This window comes from Furipterus horrens, unplaced genomic scaffold, assembly GCF_987537825.1.
Source record: "Furipterus horrens unplaced genomic scaffold, mFurHor1.1.pri manual_scaffold_4, whole genome shotgun sequence".
NCBI lineage: Eukaryota > Metazoa > Chordata > Mammalia > Chiroptera > Furipteridae > Furipterus > Furipterus horrens.
Window position 1 is genome coordinate 141,885,301 of NW_028327174.1, and position 8,020 is coordinate 141,893,320.

At 36.0% G+C, this 8,020-nt stretch overlaps 1 non-coding gene across 1 annotated transcript; it reads right to left on the minus strand.

Annotated features, from left to right (window-relative positions):
- Positions 1-5,975: 5,975 nt before the first annotated feature.
- Positions 5,976-6,082, minus strand: LOC150012967 (U6 spliceosomal RNA). The gene has a single exon (XR_016510851.1). It is a non-coding gene; the product is annotated as a U6 spliceosomal RNA (small nuclear RNA).
- Positions 6,083-8,020: the final 1,938 nt, after the last annotated feature.

The following is an 8,020-nucleotide window of genomic DNA, read 5'->3' on the forward strand; positions in this document are numbered from 1 at the left end:
AATTCTGTTCTGTGAGGTCCTGGTTTTTATTGCTAATATCTATCTCCATCTCTCCTTAGGCCCTCCCCTTTTCTTTCACCTATCACCCCTAAACTAGGAATTTTTTTCAAAACTCTTCTAACAAGGGAACAGGATAGCTTTATTCATTCTCATCCATTCTTTCTCTCTTCTCTCTCTTCCTCATTTAGGATCTCTGTCTTCTTTGTGCTTTACGTGGTTCATATTCTCCGTACCCATTGGGACTTAATATTTTGTCCAAATTTCACTTAAAATACTTTTTTCCTGACAGGCAGCATAATGTGATTATAAGCACAGACTGGCTAAGCCTAAATTTTGGCTTTGTGATTTTGGGCAATTTAGTTAACTTTTCTGGAAAATGGAGATAGAAATCATCCCTAACATGTAGAGTTGCTAAGAGGGTTCAATGAGTTAATATATTTTAAGCACTTAGAACTGTGTGTGGCCATAGAATTCTATTTTGATATTGGCTATTACTCAACTGTATCACTTTGCAAAATGTCTGGCTTCTTTTTCTGTCTGTAAAGCCTAAAGTTATTTGTCTGTCTCTAATGTAAGTACTCTGTGTTCTCCTTTCTTTTTTGTTCTGGCCAGAGGAGAATACTGCTTCATGTTATAACAATGAAAGGATATGTATACTTGATTTTTTCAGGGGAACAGTAATGTCCAGATTTGAGTTCAAGGTGGGCTTCTCTATAATAAGAAAAGATGTTGAGGCTTAGTTTCTTCCTGTGAATTACTAGTAAATATTTTTCCAGCAATTGTAGACATACCCTTTTCCTCTGAGTGGGCTATACAGGAAAAACAATTTGTATATGTGCAAATATAGTTATTTCAAAAATTCAGTTCCTCAGCCTTTGTTGTATAGTCATTTATTTTATCTTTGTCATTTTGATATTCAAATATAGTTTTTATATAATTTTTAGTATTGCAGGAAATAGTGTTCTATCATTTAAGTTACTATTTTAAAAAAATAGAAAATTGAAAATGTATTGGGCTGAGAACCAGCCCCTGCAGAACTGTCCCTTAGGGATAATACACACTCCAAACAGTGTAATATCAGCTACCATTAGTATATAAGCTATGTAAAATGTAAAATGTTGTTTACTTATTGGTAAAATGTCAAGCATCTCAAAATTGATGTTACCATAGACAAGATAACTAATAATCTTCGACTTTGCTACGCCTGCAAAACTTTTCTGAACATAATTAGAAGAGAAAAAGATTCATCCAAAGATAATATATTAATCAGAAAATATGGATTAATTTTATTTACAGAATAATGAATATTTTATCTAGTGTCCTATGATCTTTTAGGTGCTTACAAATTCATTTTTCTGTGTTATATTTTAATAGGATGACATCATATGCTAATGGCTAAGAGAACAGGCTCTGGCATCAGACTCTTCTATTAGCCTTGAATGTTAGTGCAGATTACTTAACCTCTCTAATCCTCAGTTTCTCACTGTAAAATGGGTGCATTGATAGTACCCACTCCATAGAGTTGTTGTGTAGATGAAATGAGATAACGTATGTAGTTGTGCTCACTATATAGAAGTAATAGCTATTATTAAATACAAACAACATTTTTCATCTTTCAACACTTAAGTTGTCCTTTAGTCTTGAAATATAGAAACATTGCTGTCTGACTTTTCTTCCTCAACCCTATTTTTGTTATTACCAGGTATCAGAAGATAAAGTTCTGCTATAGTGCCCTTTCAGTGTCACTGGCTGAGAAATTGCTTTTAAACTTACCTTTAAATATATCTCTTCTTGAATGTATGCATAAGAAATTCTGAATGCTTCCTGAGAGCAACGTGTGTGCTCATAGACAACATTCAGCTTCCTGTCTCTTCCTCCTGTTATGCAGAGTTTAAGATAATATAAGACTAAAGAACTTGGCAAGATCATAGTTCAAGTAGAAAACATGGCATATTAGGATGGTGAACATATAATTATCATCCAAACGAGGACACTTTAGAGGGTGAAACCAGTACAGTTCATAATGAGGTTGTGACAAGTGTGTACTGGGGCTGGTTGGGAAAATTAAGGGGAAATGGTCACTCTATAACTTTGTGTTTCTAATATGTACTTTGTGTTGCAAATCACCCTAAAATATAGTACCAAAAATCAATAACTGTTTTATTATACTTAGTATTGTGGGTCAGTAAATTGGAAATAGCACAGATGGTCAGCTGTCATTGCCTGTGATGACTGGGACTGTGGCCTGGGTGGCTGGAATGGTGGGAGATGCTAGGATAACTTGACTGGGACCACACATCAGGGGCCTTGGTTCTGATTGTCACCTGGGTTCCTCAGTTATTCTCCACGTGGCATTTGCTATGGCTAGAATGGTGTAATTGTGAAGAATCAAGAAGAGAACAATAACAAAAAATTACAAAGATGCAGGTGTCTTGGCAAAAGGAAGATCAGGTCTACATACCATAGGAAGTACAGGTAACCCCTGTATGACACAGTCATTAGGTTCCTAACAAATGCTGTGTTATGTGAATCTGTGTTATATGAAACAAAGAACTAGTACAAAAAAGGAGGTTAGGTTCCAAAAAAAATTCTATTATATTTTTATAATTAAGAGAAATATCTTTATTAAAGCAATTTTCATTAAAAGTATTACATATTAATATGAATTAAGTCATATTTTCTTCATCACCACTACTAAGCTCCATTAACTGAATGTGTTTTCTTTTAGACAAGATATCCTCATCCTCTGAACTTTCTTCAGCATTATCTTGATTTGTATGCTCTACTTTTTGAAAAAAAATCTTATTTTAGATTGATTGCTTTTAGCTGAGAGATCTTTATAAATTTTGTTATAACATGGTAAGCACTTTTGAAGTTCTCTCTTAAACTTTGTGCTCCTTTCAGTGCAAGGATCTTCATTTAAGAAATGTGACTAACTGTTCGGCTAAGTTTAGACCTTTCTTTATGCTTTTTACAGTAAACTGATATGATGTACTTGCTCGAATGAAAAATTTTAAATGAGTTTTCTTTTTCTCTTAAGAGCTTTTATCACATTCAGTATTATATGGGGATTTCCCTAATTTTGTGTTATATGGGAGTTTTCCCCAATTCTCTAACCATGTTAGAGCAAAACTGTGTTATAGAATTGCCATGTTATATGGGGGGTTTCCCCAATTCTCTAATCATGTTAGAGTGAAACAGTGTTATAGAAATACCATGTTATATGGGGGATACCTGTACCTAACACAGTGCCTCCCAAAGTGTACAATACATGTCCTCAGTGATCTTTAGGTGGACTTGATGTTGAATAATGCTATATTATCCAATCACATATTTGGATAATAAAATATTCACCTTCAATCCTTTTGATAATTCACAAGAAGAGGGAAAATCTCAGCTTGCTATTGGTATGTCCTCAGCATCAGTGTAACCCTGAATTGATTTCCATCTTTAGCAAACAGAACAGACCTCAAGACTAAAGCCTTCAATGGGCAGCACTATTTATCAAGAACTGAATAACATGGTTTTCTTTTCATCATAATATTTTTCTACTATTACCTTCTAATTATGACAAGATATATTTTAAAAATGTATGCTTGTGATATAAAGCTTTATTTTAAAACAAATTTATAGACTTAATGATGGTTGCAAAATGTAGTGACTATAGTTAAAACAATTGAAATGTCTTTAAAAAGGGGCAAGGGTAAGAATCTGTGTGGTGTTTTGATGGGGGCTAGAGCTGGATGGGTTTTGAAGAGACCAAGTTGAAGTTGTTTGCCCCTCTATATAAAGATTAAAAATAGCCAGAGAACAGTGTTGGTTAAGTCTGAAAGGATGTTTGCAGAACTAGGCCTTGAAAATGGCGAGTCGAGGGTGTATCCCAGAGTAGATCATGAACCCCAACCTCACTTTTGGGCCAACAAGATTAGTGAAAAGAGTTATAATCAACACACTCCTCCCTTTTTTGAGTCCCTGAAGCCACTAACTTGTGCTGAAGTAGATATAAATAAATGTTTCAAGGGGATAAATTTTGAACTGGATAATGACTAATAACTAAAAGTGGAAAATTACAACTTTAATAATAAGAAGCACCTCAGAGGTTTTGAAATCTGCCCAAGATGTGATTTAGTCATCTGTCCACAGGATTTTGTCCATCTGTCCATCTGTCAGGAGATTTTTCTCAGCACAATGGGCAATGATTTGTGAAAGATAAAAACTAACACATTTTTACCCCACTAAGATGAGAGAATTCAATTAAGCACTTAGCTATCACCTAAAAAATAAATACAAGCAAATATATATCAGTAGAAAAAAGGGTTAATGTGAAAAAATTAAATAATACTAAGCCTGTACTACGATATGGAAAAATTGTACTGGTGGCACAAGGATGATTAAAATTTGGGAAATATAATGCCTAAAATGGCTGCCACTTGAGTTCTTTTTCTTGACTAAAAGCATTCATAGTTCTACTGGTAGCTAGATAAATCATCAGAGTGAGGGATAGGAGGTGTTTACCTTTAACTCACTGCTAGTTATTATCCCTAATAATTCTGCAATTAGATTATTAAAGAATTGGTTGTTATTGAGTTCTGTTGTGAACCTAGGATATCTCTGGAGCTCAAGGACCCCCTGACAAGTGGTAAGTTACTGTGTGCCAGGGAGGGCATCCGATACTGACAAGTGAGATGGATTCTAGAGGAAAGAATGCCCTTAGCAAAACAATTCCATGGCTGAAGTCCCTGGCTGTTCTTGTTCAGATTGTGTCATTTCTGTCCCCCTTTCCCCTTCTTTGTTGCCCCTCCCAGCCCTAGGAAGTCCTGTTTAATTTTTAAGCCCTGACTTACAGCTGGCTGCTACTAGAATGGTCTCCCCAACTGACCACTGATACTTTGGTATGCACTCAGAGAGTGGTTTTGGGGAGTTATAAACCAACATTCATAATGAAAATTAAAAGTAGAATTTTAATTTTAGGAACAAACTGCATGCAAAGGTGTGCTGTGCAACTATTCACCCCCCCCCCCAAACCAAACATGTTTCAGGAGAAAGAGCCTGGATTTTCAATTTGTGTGCCCAAGAATTTTTAAAACATGTAATACATGGCCTTGGATTGTGTGGCTCAGTTGCTTGGAGCATCATACCATACACTGAAAGGTCATGGGTTTGATTCCCAGTCAAGACACATACCCAGGTTGTGGGTTTGATCCCTGTTCAGTGAGCATACAAGAAGGCAACTGATCGATTCTTCTCTCTTACACAGACGTTTCTCTCTCTCTTCCTCTAAAAGCAATGAAAAGGTGTCCTCAGGTGAGGATTAAAAAAAGAAATGCTATAACTGACTATACAGTCAGGGGCACTGACCTCTTTTCCCGTAGATGGTCAAATTAAAAAAAAACGACAACAGCCAACACAACAATAGCTACCTGATATAAATGAATCAAAATTATATCTATTTTCTTGTCAGATTGGCAAAAAATTACTTTTTGGTATGCCGCAGAATTTTAATAATTAGTTTTTGTGTGTGTTACAAGATGAAAAAGGTTGAAAATCGCTGCTCTAGACAGAGTCGAGTTCAAGTCCTATGTTCACCATGTACTAGGAGGTTGATCCTAAATATTCTCATCTGTCACGCAGGGATAACAATTCTTATTATTTGGTTATTCTGAAGTTACAATGAGGCAGCATATAAAAAATACACTGCCTAGTGTCTGCAGAACAGTTTAAGCTCAAGGGACATTAGTGACCCTCCCTGTTTCCTCTCATCCTTCTAAAAACCATTGTAATAAAAAAAGAAATAAAGGGTATATATGTATATATAGTTATATATATGTTTATATATAAACATCACTGTAACTATAATAAATATATATGATATATGCATATAACAAATGTGGGAGTTATACATGTATTTCCCATGTTTATTTATTTATTTATTTATTTTAATGTATTTTATTGATTATATTGTTACAATAGTTCCAAAAAATATGGAACGCTTCACGAATTTGCGTGTCATCCTTGCACAGGGGCCATGCTAATCTTCTCTGTATCGTTCCAATTTTAGTATATGTGCTGCCGAAGCGAGCACCCATGTTTATTTTTTATATTAACCTCCATTTTGACATATATCTGTATATATTTATTTGTTTGATTTTTAGGTTATAGCTCAGTGCTGCTTATTGAATTGTGTCAGCGTGGTGGGGTAAAAACATACTACAGTTTCATATTTCACAAATCACTTCTCCTTTTGCTACGTCAAATCTCCAGAACCTGTGAACATATTACTGAATAATATCTTGGGCAGATTTCAAAATCTCACCTGTATGTGTCTGTGTCCTCAAATGTAAACAATCAAATATTCCCTGTAAATTCTAAATATGGGGAGTAATGAGAAAACAGCCTTCTTAAATTCCTGTCATATTAGAAACAAAGTTTAGTCAGCCCCAGAAATTCAGAAATAGAACCAAACCAAATGATCAAGTGCAAAAGACCACAACAACAATAGAAATACAGTTTCTTCCAGATGAGTCTAAGTCATTATCCCCTAGACACACACCTTTTGAAGACTGTTTTCCCTTTAAAAATATATGTGCTTAGTAATTTTAGAGGACTCCATCTCACTGAAATGTTGTCAAAAGCTCTTATTCTTTTCCCTTTTTAAATCTGTCCTGCAAATCTCCTCTTTTTCTTCCTCTGACTTCCTCCCAAATCCTCAGTGACCCAGCAGCTGCGATCCCTTCCTCCCTCTCCCCCATTCAGTGTGGAACTGTGTTGCCATTGGAGACCTCCGCAGCTCCCCACAATGAGCTCTGTCCAAGAACTTAGGTGGTGGACTTCAAGTAGCAGAAAGTAGTCAATAATTAGGAAAACAGATTTTCAGCCAAACTGAGTAACTCGAGCTTGGAATTTCATATCTGAGATATTGGTTTCGCTAATTAATTAGCACAAAAATAATGGTCTGTGGGGGAACATAGCTTTATAAAATTTTGGCTGGGACTATTACAAATGAACAATATGCACAGGAAAATGTTAATAGTTGGGGAGAAAGGCATTTTAACGAAGTTTTATAGTATGTGGTTTAGGGTCCTCAGGGCAAACACATGCATTACACATCTAACCCCACACTGAGAAAATAATCCCTAATGTTGGTTCCTCTGCTAGTCCTATTAAAAATTCCCCAAATTGTAAAGGCTGCCAATTTCAAACTAAGAATAAATGGCTCGTGGTTCTTTCTGAAATGGCATCCAAGATTCATGTTCTCGGCGCTACACATGAAATCACTGGGGGAGGAATGTCTCTGGTTTCTGGGGTGTCAGAAAAGGCCAGTTCATTCACCCAACCCCATTTATTACAGGCAGGGCACCCAAAGGCCACTTTCTGTGGGAGATGTTTAGAGTGGGTATTTCAAACTAAAGGAGATCAGTCCCTGTGTTTGCCTTTTGTATAATGTAATCAGAGTGTGGGGTTGGAACCCATGATGAGGAACATTGAAAAGCTCCATATTGTAGGATGTCATCTCTCACAGAATTTAACACTGACACATGGTGAGAGGGCAGGCCCCAGCCAGTCCACACACTGGCCATTTTTGCAGATGATTAGTGGTGGCTGGTATTCAAGTGAGTAGATGGTCTCCTCTAATCTTAAGTGTTTAAATTGTTAAATAGTTAAATTACCATGTGAAGCATTTGCATGTGGACAGATGTGAGGTCGAGAGGTGAGAGAAGGCATGAAAAAAATTAGAGTTAGTTCAAATTAAATTTTCTTTGTTGGTAGGGAAAAAAAAGCAGTTTGGTTTTGAAATCAGAAAACTTCAGCTTTCCTGGGCCTCAACGTTCCCATCTGAAAAATGGGACAATCCCTGCCCAGACTACATGGAAGTTATGATCAATGGAATAGTTATAAAGTGCTATGCAAATATAAGCTATTATTGTTTTGGGGTTTGAATATGCTAATGCATAATAGTGGTTGGATCCCATTAACCCTTGCCGGGGTCCTTAGTTTTAGCTCTCACTCAAATTCCTATGAA